The following is a 19,746-nucleotide window of genomic DNA, read 5'->3' as shown; positions in this document are numbered from 1 at the left end:
GCAATTGACAAAGAATCTTGATGAAGAGGAAAGTGACATTGTCCCTTAAACAACACTGCTCCCTCCTCCCCCTGCCCTCCCAGCTGAGAGGAGAGAGGAGGGCGGACTTTCCTTTTGCAAGGAGCCCAGCGGGGCAGTGGCGGTGGGGTCTGTGGAAGTGCGTGGGTAACATATGGTAAGTGGAGGAAATATTTATATTCATAGTGAAAGCGCAGAAGATCCAAAGAAGGTCATTCCACAGAGATTTCAAGCAGGAGTCATACAGACTTGATATTCTGCCTCTGGCCTGGATACAACGGAGAATTTAAAGGAAGAGTTTTGTTTTGCTTTGTTGCTTTCCCTGCCACCTTTACTCCTAACAATCCGCATTGTTGGCAATTTGATAAAGGAAATATTCCTCCCCCTAAACTTCATTAAAGCACACGCTGGCCCTTCCCGGCGCCCTGCCCGGGTTGCAAACCGCCTTTCCCCTCCCCCCGCCTCTGCCCCCGAAGGCCAGAATTCGGAACAGCAGTCTCTCCCTGGCTTCTGTGCCTTGGGCCTGTCGCTGCGTTTGTTGTTCTGGGCGGCCGAGGTAAGGCGGGGCGCACAGGCAGAGTGGACATTTGGGGCGACTGGTTCTTGGGGGAAGATATAAATAATTAATCGGTGTTAGATTACTTTCTGATGAGACAGAAAGCTCCAGTGCCCTAGTGCTTTTAGCTTCCTAAGAAAGGTGAAGGCCTTTTTCGGCTGTGCCGCAGCACCACGACCAAACGCGCGGAAGGGAACGCCGGCCGCGCGGGCGCCTGTCCTGGCGCGAGGCAGACGCTTCCAAGCGCACCCTCGGGCCACGGACGAGCGGGCGGACGGACGGAGCCCCGTGCGCATCCCCTCGCTCCCGCTAGTCGCAGCCGCGCGCGTCCCTTCCCCCGGGCGTGGCGGCGGCCCCGGCACCGAGCCCGCAAGGGGCCACGTGTGCAGACTGTAGACAGAGCAGAGAGACCAAGGCTGGGCCGTTTCCCATCTCGCCGTCGAAAGTTGACCCCTCCTTCCCGGTGTGCGGGAAGAGATGGCGCCAGGGCAGGAAGCTGTGAAACTGGGGCTCTAGGCCGAGCCCCCCCTCCCAGAGGCGGAGCTCCTGGGCTGTCCTGTATAACTCCGGTTTGGGGGCCTCTTCCCCTCCACTTCCCCCAGATTCCAGTTCCCGAGGGGGAACGGTGAGATGGGATACAGGTGCGTCTGGGCCCCAGGCCCCTCGTGGAGCAGCCCGTAAACGGCGGCTGGCTGCACAGAGGCCTGTGCCTAATGGATTCTTGCAGATAAAAGAGCCCCGCTACCTTTCTTTGCAATAATGGCCCCTGAGGCTAACGTCTTAAAGAGGAAACAAAGGGATTGTTTTACAGCACACAAGGGGGGCCGGCGCAACCGGGGCCGGGGGGACTGGATGCGGGGGAGGGGGAGGTGGCCCCCAGCTTCTTAACCCTTCACCTCCCGCGGCCGCCCCGGTCTCTCTGAGCCGCGCACCTGCACCCACGACCCGGATCGGTGTCGGGACGGGGGAGGGAGGGGGCCGAGACGACCGCGCCTGGAGGGGACGGCCCTGTGACCCGACCTCCGGCTCTCCTCGCTTCCTTCCCCGTCTTCTTTCTAAAGAACTTCTGAAAAGGAGAGCGGAAGAGATCAGGCGACCCACGTCTCGTGAGCTGCAACTTTAAGTCCATCTAAGGGGGCACGTTTCTCGGGACCCCCGGGTGACCATGCAGAACCGACGCGTGGCAGTGCCAGCCGGGCCGGGACTCTGTCTGGGACGGCGGGAGGCGGGCGCGCCCGGGGCGGGGACCTGGCGTGCGCTGAGGGCACCCGGTGAAGGCCGGAGGAAGCGGGCAGCTCGCAAGCGCGGCCTGCACCTCGCCCTGGCAGCCGCTCCCGGGTCACTTGGCAGACACGGCCCTCAGGTGTGAATGCGAGGGGTGTGCGCGCGGCCCCGGCGTCTCTCGCAGGAAGTTTACGTTTGCAAACAGCGGAGGGAAAGAGAGGGAGACAATCGTAGTCGCTTCTGCTTCCTGGCTTTTTGTTCTGGCTCCAGGAAAAGATCAAAACAATAGTTAAATAGCAATTGAAGACAAGTGATGTAAGAAATAAACAACTCAACAAGAAAAATGCCCATAGGGATGGTTTTTAAAACCCTTTATTATGGAAATCAATGCACATACACAAAAGGAGAGAGAACGGTATTGTGCAGTGGGTCTCAAATTTGAGCACGCATCAGAATCACCAAGCAGAATCCTCTAGAGGGCTTGTTAAAACAAAGATTGCTGGGCCCCACCCTGGAGTTGGGTTTTTTTGTTTTTTGTTTTTTAGTAGATCTGGGATCGGCTCTGAGAATTTCCAACTTGTTAGATCTCCCAGGTGCTGCTACTTCTGGTCTGGAAAGGACGCTTTGCATTCCACTGGCACAATAAATCCCCAAGTAACCCTCTCCCAGCTACAATATGTGTAACCGCTCCCCATCCTGTTTCTTCTATCCCCTCCCCCAATCTGTTTGGTTTGCTGGAGAATTATAAAGCAAATCCCAGTCATCCTGTCATTTCACTCACATGGATGGTTTTTGATGCAGCAGTTACTTAAGCAGAGAGGACTGCATGCTACTGCGGTCCTGGAAAAACCTTTCCTGTGCTTCCAGGAAGTTCAGCCGCCCCTCTGGTCAGTTTGCACTGAGTGGGGTCCAGCACCTCTCTCTGTAAAAGCCAGGCCTGCATCTTGGTTCTGAGACCACCCTTCGGGAGTTCCTCTCCAGGAAAGCTTGTCAGGTGCCTGAAGGCCACTGAGTCTTCTGGCAAGCTGGCCTGGCCTGGCTGGGCACCACCGGTCCCCACCTGGTCCCCATCTCTCAGCTTCAGGTCATTATCCCCAATCTGTCGTCATGTACCCCCATGACTGTCATTACCTCTGAAGTATTTTCCTAACAAGGCACCTTCCCCCCAGGTTGGAGCTTTGAACCCCCCGAGTTGGGTGGTACCCCCAACAGTGGAAGCCCACAATGGCGTTTTGCGTTGGTTGCCTCCTCCTGTAAGGATCCTGGGCTCATATCCCAAGGACAGCTATTCTGGGCTACCTGCCCCTTCTTATAATTACTGTTACTGGACAAGGGGAGATTCCAGCCATAGCTGGAGTGGCCATCGTTGAAGCCCAGAGTAACTGCCCTTGATGGGTGGGTCCTGACACAGTCTGGCTGTGTGTGCCGCTCGTGTTCCAGAGAGGTCCGGAGTTCTCTCTTACGTTCTACTCTGCCAGTCTTCAGTGTGAAGTCTCTACCCAGACTCCTGGACTCTCCTGTGGGCCACTAGAAAGGGGCCTTCCTTCTTTCCTTCCCCTCCCTATCCTGGTTTAGGATCCCTTCCCCCCGCCCCCCAACTTTCTCATCCTGACCCCACACTGCCCCACCCTTACCCCAACCCTCCCAGGTCTCTTCGACTATAACAAAGTTTACAGTCCTAAATGCTGGTAGTTCTCACTCCTTTCCTGATTCTCCAAGAAACTATATGAATTTTTCCTTTTTCCATGGCTGCTGAAGGAAGCTCCAGGGATGGGGTAGGTTCCTCCACCCCGGAGCTCTGTTCCTATTTTCATATTACTTCATCTTCCTGTGTTTTTCTTCCTTCACCAGCCTGGAATCAGCTGTCACTTTTCTGTTTTCTCATGAGTACTTCCGCTTGCGTTTGCTTTTGTAGCCTTTCTCAAAGAAAATGCAAACAGCATATGTTTGTTCCCCTTTGGGTCCTATCACACCTCATTTTGCTTGGTGGTCTCTCTGTCTCCCGTGATGCCCACCAATGTAGCCATTTCCCCACTTCTGCCAGGAAGGGGGACACATGGTGCCGGGGGAAGATTTGGTGGAAAATTAGAGCCCCAAACAGTGCTGCCTTTTAATAGCTCATGTTGCCGGGTTCAACCTCGGGAGCTTCAAGTTGTCTCATTCATTCACTCGGCACATCCGTGTGAGCCTCTGCTGCACACTAGGTGCTCTTGTAGGTGCTGGGGACATGGCCCTGCCCTCACAGAGCTTTTATGATACATAATTATAACTATTGTATATTTTAGCGTGGGAGACACACTGTAAGGGAAGTGAGTAAAGTGGTGTGTTGGAGAGTGATATCGTGCTAAAGTGGATGGGGGTTGGATGTGTTCAAGCAGGGGCTGGTGTTGGTATTTCATTTTTTTAATTAAAAAATATATATATTCTGTTTTTTGTAGAGACAGGGTCTCGATAAGTTGCCCAGGCTGATCTCAAACTCCTGGGCTCCAGCGATCTTCCCACCATGGCTTCCCAAAGTGCTGGGATTACAGGCGGCATGAGCCACCCGGCTCAGCCTCGCGTTGGTATTTCAGACAGCAGACCCAGGAGAGGCTTCCTTGAGAAGCTGACATTGAGCAAAGGCCTACCGGAAACGACCTCATCTGTTGAATGGGGGTATTAGCATTACACAAACTTGTGAGGAGTATGTGGAAAGCTGCCCATAGAGACAAAGCCACTTGCCTTTGTCTTGTCAATGCTTTCTGCTAAAGTTGTGGTCCTTAAAATCTTCTCTGAACAAACACAAGGTTAGCGTCCCCCTGATGGCTTTGGTGGCTGACTTTCCTGTTCCACACTAACTTAGGTCAGTGCTGGCTTGGAGGTGAGCCTCTGCGGGAGGCCTGGCTCGTCCTTCCCTAACCCTGAAGAAAATGATGTCACTGGGGTGGTTGGACGGAGCACGAATGGGCAGGGCTATGTGGGGGTGTCACACTCTCCCTTGCATTTCTGTGACCTCAATGACAATGCAGAGGAAGTGATGATGCAGAGGCTGACTTTTAATGAGAGGAGGTAACAGTGGTTATGGGAGAGTTCCCCATGAGAAAGAGGATGAATTGTCTGGCTGAGGCAAAAGCTGAAACTAGGTTGTAACCGCAGCGGTGGGGTTGTTGATATTCATTAAAGTCGCTGTGCCTTTTAGCAACTGTCCTAGGTGCTGCTGCTGGTTGTTTAGTAGACCAGAAATCCTCAGAGGTGTTCATGCCCCATCCTGTTGGGCACGTAGCCAGTGGTTTTGAGCACGCCCTTGATCTCATGCAGCTTCATCCTTCCCACCATTCCGAGGTCGTCCTCGGTGTCGGGCTGCAGCCTGGTCCTGCGATGGCCACGCTCCTGTCTGCCCCACGCTCTTTCTGCGTGTTGTAGGGAATGAGGAAAAGGGGACTGTGGACCTTTTGTACTCTTGGTGGTTCCTGAATGTACCAACTCAGAGTTGAGGGGCCCTGTGACCTGTTCCCCTAGAGTGAGGCTGCCTTACGCTCTCTGATCCCTTCACTGTTGTTTAAAGCTGTGTTAGTCACGACACAGTCAGCGTCTCTTTACACCCAGGTCTCCACAGTGCTTTCAATCCTAAAGCAAACGGCCGTGCCTCTGGCAGCCCTCCTCCCCAGTACGCCTGAGCGGGGCTGCGCTGGCCGCTGCCGGTGAGTCACTGGGGTATTTGTCATGTTAGAGCTGTGGAAATGAGCCACCAGAGTCCGACCCCTGGAGAAAGCTTCCTGCTGGCCACCCCTCTGAAGAAGCTGCGGGCACGCGGGAGGGGGAGGGGGGGTTTCTGGTCTCCTTTTTGGGAAACCTTCCAAACCTTCTCCCTTCAGGAGGCCGGCAGGGTTGGAGGGAGCTACTCCACCTAACCCTTGTCCTGGGCGCACTCTGGAAGCATCTCTGTGAGTGTAGCCGGCTGGGCAGGAAGGGAGAAGCAGCCGAAGGCAGAGGATGTGGTTACTCGGCAAGACCCTAGTTCTGTTACAGGATCAAAAAAAAATTGTTGCAAAACACATTCATGTTACGATTTAATAGGTCTGTGCCCATTAAAACAGCTTGTGAGCAAGTGAGTGTGTGTGTGAAGGTGTTTTCCTCAGTGTTATTCTATGGAAGGCCTTGGTCACAGTACGCTTTTGTGGTCAATGACTGCTTAGTGTGATCGGTATAGTTTACCAAGAAAGACAATCGTATCTCCTTGTATTCCTTTGCTAGGGCTGCCGTAAGAAAGTACCCCAGACTGGGTGGCTTGAACAATGGAAATTTACTTTCTCACAGTTCTGGAGGCTTCAAGTCCTAGATCAGGGTGTTGGCAGGGTTGGTTCCTTCTGAGGCCTCTCTCCCTGGCTTGCAGACGGCCGTCTTCTCCCTGTGTTTTCACGTGCTCTTCCCTCTGTGCGTGTCTGTCTGTGTCCCAATCTCCTCTTCATGTAAGGACACCAGTCATTGGATTATGGCCCACCATGGTGGCCCCATTGATACCATTAACTTAATCACCTCTTTCAAAACATTATCCCCAAATATAGTCACATTTTGAGGTGCTGGGGTTAGGATGTTAACATATGAATCTAAGGGGGACACAGTTCAGCCCATAACACTCACCCAGAGTCATCACAACATAGGTCCTTGGAGTTTAGAAAGCAGAGGGGCTTAGCCTTGATAAAAGTCAAATGTATTAATAAGAATTTTTTTTCTGAAAAGAAAAAACAGGTAAAACATTTGAATACTTTTCAGAACCAATTAGGTCTGGTATATCCTGCAGAATATAGACATTGAAATACAAAACTAAAGTATTTATGTTAGGGTGGTAGAATTAGGGTCATTAAATTTGTTTCTATTTCATGAATTTTACTGTTATGTGTTATATCAACCTTATCACTAATAGTTATGCACGTAAAATGAGCTGAGACACTGCACATACATTACCCTTAGAAACTACTTATTTCAACCCCTTAATTTTGGAATAAGAAGCCAAAACACAGGAAGACAGTGAGCTGCCACGGCCAGGCGTGAGCCCCGGGCCCCCCTCCACCCCCTGAATGCATGGAGGTATTTGGGTTGGTTCTTAGATTCACGGGCTGACGGAAATAGATCAGAGGTATTAAATGAGATGATCGTCCTCTGATCCTGAGTTGGGACTTTTGCTGCTTTTTCAGAGAATACTTTCTTTTGTTTGTTTTTCTGATAAATCTTGAAACCAGTGCAGACTCTTCCGCAGCCTCCACGGTCCCCAGATGAGACATGCACTGTCTCATCTTCCTTCTCATCTCTGCCCACAACACCCACACAAACAGCAGTTGAGACGGGTTGAGTACTCGAGTCCTCCCTGATTCTTCTGAACATAGCACTTTATTCCTTTCTCTGTAAAAACAATGTGAAAGCCTCTGATCAGGGTCCTGCTTGTTTCCACAGGAGGCAGGTGTGGCCTGAGCTGGTCCCTCGTGGCTTCCCCGCGCTCCACCTCAGCCCTGTGGCCCGGCAGGGGAGAGCTTCCTCGGAGCCCCCTGGGAAATAGCTCCTGCAAGGCAGGAACTGCCCGTCAGCACGCATTTATCACGAGCAGCACGACGCTCTCTATTTGGACTCTGATGTGAATAAACATTTCAGGTTGCACGAATGTCTCCTGAAGGCCAGCCGGTGACTTCATAGGTCAACTGCTTCCTCACTGCAATTACAATTAGGATGCGCAGATGTTTATTTACAGGTTTGAGGAAGGATACGGCATTGTTTGATATGTGGAAGGGCTAGTGTGTGTGTTTTTAAAGTAATTCCCCAGTGTCCTGAGATAGCTGGTTTGTTTCTCAATGATATGGAATCCCTCAGCCGTTCCTTGCTGTCAAGACCAAACTTGCCATCTGCTCTGAGACTCTCTGGTTCTGTGCCCGGGATTGTCTAGCAGAACTCACGTCCTGCCTTCTCCGTCTCTTCCCTCTTCCAAGAACACGCAACTTCCCTCCTCTTGGCTCTCACCTGGTTGTCCAGGACATACTCCTCTCCTGGAACACGGGTCCTCACTTTTACTCTATCACAGGTCTCAGAACTTTTCCTTATTTTGATTTGGGGGTAGCACAATTAGGACCAAATCACTTTTGGGGGACAATTTTAAAAAATTATGGTAAAATATACATAACATAAAAGTTACCATTTTAGCCATTTTCAAGTGTACAAATCAGTGGCATTAAGTCTATTCACACTGTTGTGCAACCATCACCACCAGCCGCATCCAGACCTTCTCCCCAGACAGAAGCTGTGTCCCCGTTACACAGGAGCTCCGTTCTCCCCTCCGCTAGCCCCGAGAGCCTCTATTCTCCTTTCGTATTTATGACTTTGCCTAGTCTAGGTGTCTCATAGAAAGGGAATCATAAATATTTGTCCTTTAACCATGTGGCCTTCAGCAGATCACCCCATCTGTCTAATCCTTGTGTTCTGCCATAATAGGGGGCATCATAGCAGATGGACAGGGCTGTGTTTAGAGTCATGGAAAATACTCAAAGCCCCTGTCCCAAAGCACTTGCTGAAGGGCTATGTCCACAGCCCATCAGAACAAAGACATTGCTCCTGAGGTGGCTCGATTTCACTATTACACAAAGCTGAGGTGCTAGGGACTATAAAAGGGATCACCGTTTCTGGGATGTTAAAATGTGTATGCTAGAACGGATGAAATAGGGTACCTGCCTTTTGGTGAGTTCCTAAGGAAAAGTCATAAAGGGAAAAACAGAAGCTCAGACACTGCCTGACCTTGCTGGGAAAGGAACAAAGGACCTGGAGCAGTTCTGCTTGTCCTGCGATTAAATGGGGACCCACAGCTGGGTCAGTTCTTACCTACTCATGTCCAAAGAACTCAAGGAGAAAAAACTCCTTTGGTAATGCCAGCCCACTCGACACACCAAACAGAAGACAGGATGCTTTGTGGGGAAAAAAACCTTTTCACTTACCTTGCAGAAAGGAAGCAGCGTCCTTAACCCAGTCATCTTGGCTGGTGGCTGGTGGTCTGAGCTGACAGCGGGGAGGAGTCTCCACAGGTCCACTAAGTCCGGCTACCCCTTCTCTTCTTATCCAGAGCATCTTACACAATCGATGCTTTTTGAAGGTGCCAACTGTAGGCAAGTGACTCACTTCTGAGCCTCCGAAACAGCAACTTGTTGGGTCTTGACACAACTTTAGAGTTGACTTTAAGTAATGGCCTTGCCTGCAAATAGCTCCTATTCCCATAGTTGGTGGTGGCTCAGGGGGTAGTAGAATCTGGGACTTTTGAATCCCCCTCCAATGTGCACGTTGTGTCCCACAATTTTACAAACAAGACTGACTACCTTGTTAGAGTTCGAAGAGGACCCCTGGTGATACTCCCCAGATTGCTGGGACTCGCAGGCACCCGGGTTAACAAAGGTTGTGTTTGCTGTGGCAGGGAGTTAAACTTTAATAGCTGTGACCTATTAGTAGTTCTGTAGTTAGTTAGTGGTCTCTTCACTTCTCAAACTCTTCCCGTGCAGCCAGCAAACACGTCCTGAGCATGCACTGTGTTTCAGGCACGATTCTAAGCACTTTTACGTGGGGAAAGGAACTTTAACATTGTCATCTCACAGGCATTGATTAAGGCTGGAGGAGTCTGTGCACTCACTGCTGAGCAGCAAATTTGAGCTCCAGCTCTGGAGACTAACTTCTCAACCCAGGGCTTTAGTGCCTCCCTTGTTGACCTGTCACTTCCTCTCCAGAACAAATAGAAGCTGTCAGATGGGAGCACACTCAATTCCCCTCCACTAAACTTACAAATCTACCCCTCTCTGCACCTCATCTTCCTTGTCCTGCTCTACAGCTGCTGGCTCCAGAGACCACACTCTTTTTCCTGTATTTTCAGCCTCTTGCCATCTACTGACTCCTTTCCTCAGTTAAGTGTCTACTATATTAAAAAAAGAAATGGAATGCCCCCCAACCCTTGGGCCTACGTCCCCACTTCCACACTTACTGAATGGGTGGTGTAAGTTCCTGCTCTTATCTCCCCACGTTGCATCACTGCCCCTCTGCAGTCTGGCTTCACTGGTTAATTTTATGTGTCAACTTGACCTGGCCACAGGGTGCCCAGATATTTGGTTACACATTATTTCTGGATGTGTCTGTGAGGGTGTTTCTGGATGAGATTCACGTTTGAATCAGAAGACTGAGTAAAGCAGATGCTCTCCCCAGTGTGGGTGGGCCTCACCCAATCCCTTGAGGGCCTTAACAGAATAAAAGGCAGAGTAAGGTGCAACTCGCTCTCTTTGCCTGTCGTCTAGCCGGGACCTCGGTGCTCCTCTGCCTTCAGACTCAGACGTTGACTGGAACTTACACCATTGTCTCTCATTGGTCTCCAGCTTGCCACCTGCAGATCTTGGACTGCTCAGCCTCCATAATCACATGAGCCCATTCCTTACAGTAATTCTCTCTCTCTCTCTATATATATATATGTATATATATATGTGTACCTACATCTATATCTATCCTATTGTTTCTATTTCTCTGGAGAACCCAGTCTAAGGCAGATACTTACCTTCTGATCTCCCTCCTTTGGAAAATGAACCCCTCTTTTCCTTTTGGAAACCTCTCCTACCTTGCTGGTGGGACTGTCAATGGAAAGGCTGGTCTCCCTCAACTATCCACCACTTGCCCTGGCTTGGCTCAACTTCCTGGTTAGGGAGGAATGCTTGTCTCTTGTTCCTGGTTTCCTGCTCCTTGTTTCCACGTGGAGGAGTTTTATTAGATCTTGGTTCCTAAACTGTGGGCCCTGGGTCAGTGGTATAAGCATCCCTTGGGAACATGCTAGAAATGCGGGTCATTGGGCCCCACCCCAGACTCACTGAAGCAGAACTCTGGGTGGAGCTCAGCAATCTTTTGTACCAAGGTTTTCAGGTGATTGTGATGCACATGAAAGTTTGAGGACCACTGCACTAGCATAGAATACCTATTTGTTGTTGTTTTTGTTTTGTTTTAGGTTTATTGAAGTTTCATTTACAAATAGTAACCTTTGCCTTTTTAGATATACAGTTCTATGAATTTTGACAGATATATATATATATAATCATATAATCATTATCATTAACAAGATATTGAATACTTCTATCACCCAAAAAATTTCCTTCATTGTCTCCTTTGACTCCCAGTTCCTGGCAACCACTGATCTGGTTTCTGTTCATATAATTTTGCCATTTCCAGAATATCATGCAAATGCAATCTATGTAGCGTATAGCCCTTTGAGACTGGCTTCTTTCACGATCCATGTTGTGTGTGTCAGTAACGTGCTTCTTTTTATTGCTGAGTAGTATTCCAAACAAACTAGAGTTTGTTTTGTTATTCACCAGTTGATGGGACATTTGGATGGTTTTCAGTTTTTGGTGACTATGAATAAAACTTCCATAAACATTCACATGTGCTCGTTGTGTGGACATAGGTTTTCATTTCTTTGGAGTAAATACTTAGGAGTGAGATTGCTGGATCAGATGGTAAAAGTACATTTAATTTCATAAGAAATGGTCTTCCAATGTGACTATACTATTTTGCGTTCCCATCGGCAATGGATGAGACTTCTAGTTGCTCTGTGTTCTCATTGGCACTTGGTATTGTAAGGTTTTTAAATTTTAGCTATTCTAATACGAATATATCTGGGACTTTTTTTTCTTCTTCATCATTCCCCAGGGGATGGTGGAGGGGAGAGGTGAATCACCAGGTAGGTAAGTTTGGGAGGAGCCATGTGTGGCTTGGGTCCATCCTCCCATCTTTTACCTGCAGAGAAGAATGTTAGGCTGAGAAGGAGCATTATGATGCCATGTGGCAAGCTTAGCTGGGCAGGCTGTGTTCCCAGGCTGTGCCCTTGCTGGGACAGCTGCCAGTTGTTCAGTGTTGCCTATGACTCAGGTAACTTTTATTCCTAGGTGCAATATTAGAAACCCAATTTTTGCCAAACATGTTAAGTCATGTCTCCACTATAGCTTTTCCCCCCATTAAATTTGACATGTGGCCTCTGTCTGGCTCTTGCACTCATCTTTTCTAAATTTGGGATGGGGAAGGGTTGTCTTAATCTGTTCAGGTGGCTATAACAGAATACTATAGATTGGGTGGCTTATAAATAACAGAAATTTGTTTCTCACATTTCCGGAGGCAGGAAAATCCAAGATCAATCTGCTGGCAGCTCTGGTGTCTGGCGAGGACTCACTTCCTGGTTCATAGACAGCCATCTCCTTGCTGTGTCCTCACAGGGCAGAAGGAGCAAGAGAGCTCTCTGGGGTCTCTTATGTAAGGGCACTAATCCCATTCATGAGGGCTCCACCCTCATGACCTAAGCACCTTCCAGAAGTCTCACCTCATAATACTATCACATTGGAGATTAGGCTTCCATTTTTAATATTATATATTTTGGGGGGACACAACTAAGGGGAATTCACCTTCCTGGCCCCTGTGATTGGTTTGAGGGGGTAAGGCTGGACCTGCTGGGAGCTGTCTTTGCCATGTTGTCCATAAGGCTTGTCTGAGAATAAAGCCAACACTAGGGAGGCTGAGCTGAGAGATGGAGAGAGAAAGGAAGGGGAGAGGCTGGGGTGGAGTGATGACATTGCTCCAATCCCCTAGGTGTGCCTGAAATACATTGTATATTCCACCTCTCATCTTTTTAGTTATGGTGAACTAGTAAAACCCTCTTGCAGTTGAGCCAATTTGCACTGGTCTTCTGCTCTCATAACAGAAAAAGTAAGTTGAACATAAATGGGTAAGAATGTGGGCTCTGGAGACAGCCAGCCACCTGAGTTGCTCTGCCATTTACTAGCTGTGTGACCTCGGGCAAGTTACTTATTGTCTCTGTGCCTCAGTTGCCTCATCTGCAATACAAGGATACTAACATGATAGTGCAACGTGGGGGAGTTGTAAGGATTACATGAGTTAACACCTGTCATCCACTTAGAACAGTACTTGGCACATGGAATGTTCTTAATAGATGCTGACTATTATTAATACAACCATATTTCTAGTTTCCTCTTGCCTCTCTGCACATTCCTTCTCAGAGTCTTTTGAGACTCTTCCATAACTACGTATCAACCAAATGTTGGTGGATCCGCTGGTCCCTTTCCTAGAACTTTTCCTTGTTATTGGCATAGCCTCCCATGGCTTTGGCTACTATTAATACCCATATGTTACTAATTGCCAAATGTAACATCTCCAGGCTTAACCTCTGTCTTGAGACCCAGACCCAAATATCCAATTGCTTGTTTTTTATCTCCAATTAGATGCTATATTATTTTTCTAGTGCTGCATAATAAGTTACCACACACTTAGTGTCTTTAACCAACACATATTTATTATCTCACAGTTTCCATGGGCCAGGAGTCTGGACACAGCTAAACTAAGTCCTCTGTCTCTGCTTACGTGGCTGCAGTCAAGGTGTCAGTCAGGCTGTGTTCTCACCTGGAGGCTCGACTGCGGAACAGTCTACTTCCAAGCTCACTCCGGTTGTTGGCAGAACAAATTTCCTTGCAGCTGTTTGACTGAGGTCCTGATGTTTTGCTGGCTGTTGGCTGAGGACTATCCTCGGGTTCTAGAGGCTACTCTCGGTCCCTTGTCACGAGGGCTTTCCCAGCGTGGCTGCCCCCTTCATTAAGCCCTCGGGAGAGCCTCCAGTTCCAGCTGGCTGAGAGAGAGTCTTTCGTAACATTGTGTGATTGTAGGAGTGACATTCTACTGGTTGGAAGGGAATCCAGGTCCTGCCTAGACTCCAGGGGAAGGTACTACTCAGGGGTATGAACACCAGGAGGCCGGACCACGGGGCTACCCCAGGGTCTGAGTGCCACAGATGTCATGCACACTGGGCAAGCCCCAGGTGAGGCTCCTTTCCTTCTGACCACTCAGCTCTTCTAACGCGGATGGCATCACTGTTCAAACCAAAGGCCAAGAGGGCATCCTGATTGCTTCTCCTAACCAGCTCCTCATACAATCGACCCTCAAACCCTATTGATTTGCCTCCTAAATGCTTCCTGATTCTTTCATTCTCTCCTCTGTGGTTACAACAGCTGCCTGCTTGCCTTCATTCTTTTCTTTCTATAGCAGCCAGAGATGTATTGCCCAAGTGCAATTCTGATTGCATTGTACCCTTGCAGTGTACTTCAAACTCTGTGATAACTTTTCATCGACCTTAGGATGTGGCCCAAATTCCTTAATGAGGCCCATCAGACCCTTTGTCATCCGGCTTTGCTCCGCTTCCAACCTCTCCCGCTTTTGGCCTTTGTGCTTTCTATCCCCTCTGCCTGGAACACTCTCCTCCCTTGGCCTGTTAGTCCCTCTCTTGTGTCAGGCCTCGGCTTCCATGCGCTCCCTGGGGAGGCCCTTCCTGCCTACTTGCCTGCAGTGGCACCCCCGCCCCTCTCTCAGTACCCTGGACTTCCATGTTCCAGACACTCAGCACACAGACTGTCGCTCCTGTTCACTTGCCCTTGTTCTCCTCTAAACTGTAAGCTCTGTGAGGCTGGGGGGACGTCCCTTGGGCTGGCCCCAGCTTTCAGCACTGGGAACCTGCAAAGTTGTCAAGTGAAGAAAATGACAGATGAAACCTTGGATCTCAGCCTACTCTTAAAAATATTCCCACCCTTCCCTTGTAGCAGCACCCAGCGTTCACTCTTGATGGGCTCTGTTCCAGTTGGCAGACCTTTTTAAATCGAAAGTAATATATTAATAGAAGCACCTTTGTTTGGGGTAATATTTCTTTCCTATTATGGCCAGTCCAGCCTCAAGACACTTCCTTGCTACTGACATACTCCAACAACATCAGCACCGGGACATCACCTATTTCCTCCTTACGCGGCGTTTGTCTTTTTGCTGTGTAGCTGGAATTTTGTAAAAATAGCTGACCAACTGCAGTACCTATATTAATAGTTCTACAAACTCACTGGGAACAGTCCTCTATGTCTGCCCCATGGAGGGGCCTGCAGCTGCTCCCCGGACATTCCGAGAAATGCTCTCATCCACTGAGAACAGAAGGAGCATTTGTTTCCTGAGCCCACTTTGGAGGGACAGCTGAGGCTCGGCCCCATCCAGCCAGGTCGGCCTGTCCCTGGGCCCATCCCTGGGCCTGTCCCTGGGCATCAGGGTCTAGTTTCACACAACACGCAGCTGAGCTTCATTGACAGGTGTGAAGTATGTCCTTTCTAACCCATCTCAGTTCACTTCTGCCTTGTAGGGGTGAGGCAGACTCGCTTGGAAGCCCAATTAGCATGTTATGGTGGGTGGGGGTGTGAGAGAGAGAGACAGAGAGAGAAAGAAAGAGAGAGAGAAAACTCAGATGCAGAAAGACAGAAAGAGAGATGAAGAGAAAGAGACTCAGTGAGAAAGGGAGAAGTGGAGAAACAGAAGGAAACAGAAGCGGAGAGCTGGGAGCAGAGAGGGGGACAGATAAGAGGGCCTGGGAGCTGGTGCAGATGGGCACCCTTAGTGGCCTTTTAGTTGGGTTAAGTGCACACAAATGGAAAGTGGGATAGTGTCGAGTGTCAGTGCCATCTGGAGGACCATGTGTGGATCAGGACAAAGTGAGCGTCTATGTGGTCATTAGGAGATTCCTAATGGGCCAGGAGTGGATTCTGGGAGGGAGTTGGGCTGGGGTAGGATGAGACTGGGAAACCTGTGTGTCCATAGCAGGAAGCATCATCCCTAGTCAGCTCTCCTGCATACATGCGAGGTTAGGTAGATGGTAGAGTGACCCCCAAGTCGTGATACTGGGTCTAAGATGGCCTTGGATGTGAGGGCCAGTTCTGCATGGAGTGAAATCATTCTCTGGAATGTTTAGGGGGTTCCTAGCATATAAAGAGTCTGGATGCCCAAGCAAAACCCAAGAAAAAGATTTTTTGGACTGTCCCTTGGCTTCAGAACCCCAAATGGGACAAGGTGCCAAGTGTGCATAAAGCATGTAGCACTCCTTACACTCGTCATATATTAGCTCATTTAGTCCTTCAACACCCTTATGTGGTAGATACTGTTATTGCCTCCATCACACGAACGAAGGTATGAGGTACAGAGAAATTAACCAGCTTGCTCAATGCTACCCCATAGTACGTGGTAGAGCTGGACTTTGAAGCCAGGAACCCGATTCCAGAATCAGTGCTCTTTACTGTGCTGTCCTACCAGCTGAGATGCAGCTCTCAAACTAAGTTCAGTTGTTTGTTCAGGGCTCTTTCGAGAGAGGATAGAAGAGGCTGTAGAGTATAGTGCAAAGAACTGACTTCCTGCCTTGGCTCTGCCATTTCTAGCACTGAGATTTTGAGACGGGCTCTGTAAGCTTCAGCTGGACCAGTGACTAGGTGCACAGGCTTTGAAGCCAGACCTGGCTGGCCCACTAATGCGACCACCCTGCCTCTTACCAGCGGGGTGCCCTTGGTCCTGTCCTTAGCCCGTCTGAGCCACAGATTCTTCCTCTGTAAAACGAGTATGAATACAGGGCTGTCCTCATGGGGTTGCAAAGACTAAACAAGGTTGTATATTTAATGTGCCCGGCATGAAGTAAGCCCTCCACAAATGTTACCTGTTGTTATTATCTGTCGAATGGTGGCCCTTCCTATTTTATATACTTATTGTTGGAATGAGATGAGATGGGAATGTTAAGTGCTTTGTAAACTTTTTTGTGCTATTGGAATGTTAGATAGTGTTATTGCTGCTATGAAACACTGGCTGAGTGTAAGGCACATCTGTAAGGTGTGCGAATTAATAGCTTTGTCAGAGAGTCAAGGAGGGCAGGATGGGCAGGGCGTGGGCAGCGCCAGGAGGAGGAATAGACAGGGACTGTCATATCAGATGGAATATGGAAGGTGCCACAAAAGAATTTCAGCACCATCCTCTGGCGTCCAGCATAGGAAGGGATCAAAAAAGCCTTAATTAAAAAGTTGATTTTTGAAAATGACGTGAACATGTATTCATTCAATGCATACTGAGTGTCTACCCCGTGCCAGGCATTGTGCTGGGTGCTGGGAGTGCAGCCATGAGTAAGACATGGTCATGGGGCTCAGGAAATGGTCTTTGGGCTGAGACTTCCACTGGGATGGGGGGAGTTTGGAAGGTCATTTCAAGAGGAGAAGATAGGGTGAGCAGAGACATAAAGATAAAAAAAGGCAAGCTTTGCAAAGCATCCGGGAGGCCACTATGGCTGGCAGGAAGTTCATACAGTAATGGAAAATGGATCCAGGAAAGGTGTTTGGGGCCGTATCTGAGCAGTCCTGAATGACAGGCTGTAATTCACTTGAAAGTTGGCGGTGGGGTGGGGGGGGGGAGCCACTGAAGGGCAGTAATATACCTGCAGCCACATAAAAGTCCACTCTCAACTGTGAAATCATATTAGTGTAACTTATTTTAACTGGTATAGAGATCATGTCTTAAATATAGATGATAGTCTATCCCAGAAAATATCTACCGAAAACTTTTTCAGGGCATGAAAATGTACATTCAGTCTTTGAGAGTGATATGAAGTCGATTGCAGTAAACCGGCAATTTGCACTTTTCACAGATTTTGTACATATACATGCACACACACACACACACGTAGTAGGTGAATTAAATTTTAAAGTCAGTTCTACATTTGGGGGTATTTACATGTGTCATTTTCTCTTTCAGTTCCAAAATTTAATGTGTCAATATATAAAATTTAAGAATAAATGTATATGGCAGGGTAATTGTTTAAGAATTAAACTATATGCCAACAGAACATTGGCAGGCTTTAATTCGTAACATTTGGGGCTCTTGTCTTTGCAATGTTTCCTTGCAGTAAAAGAGGTAGATTAAAAATCATTGCAAATCAAAGTGATGCTTTCAACCTCTGAAACAATGCTAGCTTGTCTTTTTCCACTTTTCATATATTTGCATAGATCTGTCAACCGAATTCTGAATTCTTTTAAGAGTACTGCTGAGTACAAAGTTATGAACACCCGCGTGCCACAAAATTGTTGTGCCCTCTCTCCTTCAGTTCACGGCCCCATGCCCTCCGCCGCCCCCTCTCAAGAGCACGATTCTCTCCGAAGATCTGGAAGAAGCTTAAACAGGTGGAATCAGAGCCTTAAAAACAAACTAACTGCTGCTAAACAGAACTTCCAGGTAGAGACTGACCTCTTCCTGCCACTGTCCCTTTCTCATGAGTTTCTGTGTTTAATTGCAATTCTGCTGACAGTTGGAGAAATGTGTTTTCAGGTGTTTCTCCGTGGAGCCTCCGAAGTATCTCCCAGCCGGATCTGCACTCAGTTGTGGATTCCCCTGGGGGTTGAGGATCTGCTCTTGGCTTCAGCAGGGCCCAGTGACCTCAGCCGGAGACAGCCCTAGCTGGGGGGGGTGGGGGGGTGGAAACCTGACTGGCCATGCTGCGAGCCCATGCCCCTCACCTGTCACTTCTGGATACTCGCAGAGATCCACTGGTGCGTTTGATTCTGATTGGCTGCCAGCTGTGTTCTAACATGTTGTCAGATGCCACTCAGATTTGCAAGCCATGTGGGCTCTGCTTGCCTTTGGGTTACTAACCACGACTGTCAAGGACTTGAAAGGGAACAAAAACCCTGCGCAGGCAGGGTCTTGGTTTGGAATATGTTTTATTGTCTGTTGTTTTTATTCCAAATTAATAGCACAGATCAAGCCCACAGTTAAATACCACATCTGCCTGGGGTTTGGGTAGCAATTCACAATATGTTTTTATTCATTATTGGTTTAATTACGGCTCAGGATTGTTTTGAATAGCTCCCAAGTAACAGGTGGTTTTCTGACCATGAGAAATGCTAAATGCTGCTGAGGATGAGGTAGTCAGGCATTGTTTTCCTAGCTGTGGTTATGCCTAGGCCCCAGGCAGCTTCTGAATTCGGAGCCTGCAACGGATTGGAATTCCTGGGGGACTTCACTTAACCCTTAGTTCTCCCAAACCTGTTTTCAACGCACTGCCGGTGGGGGCTCCCCATTATACCCAGCTGTGCAGCAGATGTACTTTTTGTATCCTGGGAGGTAGCAGGAGGGTTCAGTGTAGGTCAAAAAGTTAATATGTCAATGTTCTGAAGGGTGACAGGAGTAGAAACTTGGTAATATTAAAGATGATTTGAATTCAGATTTTTTTAAGAATAAAAGCATTCTTTTTTGTATCTGCAATAGATGATAACAATTAAATAAGTCACACATGAATCATCAAAATTAGAGCGAGGGCAAAGACCTATTAGATCATCTAGCCAATTCCCCGGCGAATGCAGAATTATTCCCCACAGTGTTTTCAGGAGTGCTTTGTACAGTTTATTTTGAAAGACTTGAGCAATTGGGGCCTTCAATTATTTCCTTAGGGAGACACTTTCCCTTATAAAAGGCCACAGTGTTTTCCTCCTTAGCCTGATATTCAAGCTAAAAAATAATGTCTGTATGGCACATGCAAAATCATTTGCACAATGAGACTGATCGCAGGTAGAAATTATACCTGCAGGTCTCCCAGAAAACAGTGTGCATGCACTTGCTATTCTTCCCTGCACTCTGATTTCTGTTTTTTACACTTGAATTTGCATACTCCTTGGTGGTGGTGGTATTGAACTACCCTTTGGAAGGCTCCCTATTTCTGATACCATGATCACAAATTGGTCCTGGTAACATTGCACGTCTTAATTTGAAACTAGGGGAAAAGACGTTTTTGAATAAATTCTGTTCAGACTGTCCATGTTGTCAGGGTAAAGAATACTCAGTCATCCAGGAAATAGCAACTGCTTAGAATTCCTCTCTCTTTGGAACAGACTGGCATTGTCCTTCCCGGGTTGTTTGTATTGGACAGGCTACTGATTGTGCGCACACATGGCCGGGGGCTCCAGGACAGACACTCGGCCTTCAGATTCTCAGTAATCGGGGCCTGGAGCTGCGGGGCCAGCACCAGCGGGGGTGGCACACACAAGGCTTCCTGTGGAGTTGCCACAGCTTGTGTCAGAGTCCCC

General features: G+C 48.5%; 1 long non-coding RNA gene across 1 annotated transcript in view; it reads left to right on the top strand.

Annotated features, from left to right (window-relative positions):
- Nucleotides 1-511: 511 nt before the first annotated feature.
- The window catches only part of LOC123644704, a 58,698-nt gene continuing 39,463 nt past the window's right edge, over nucleotides 512-19,746 (top strand). Inside the window, exon 1 of the long non-coding RNA XR_006737229.1 lies at nucleotides 512-574. This is a non-coding gene — a long non-coding RNA (uncharacterized LOC123644704). The remainder of the gene's footprint in view (nucleotides 575-19,746) is intronic.

This window comes from Lemur catta, chromosome 9 (assembly GCF_020740605.2).
Source record: "Lemur catta isolate mLemCat1 chromosome 9, mLemCat1.pri, whole genome shotgun sequence".
Taxonomy (NCBI): domain Eukaryota; kingdom Metazoa; phylum Chordata; class Mammalia; order Primates; family Lemuridae; genus Lemur; species Lemur catta.
Note: the sequence above shows the minus strand (reverse complement) of the source record. Positions and strands in the feature narration are given on the sequence as shown.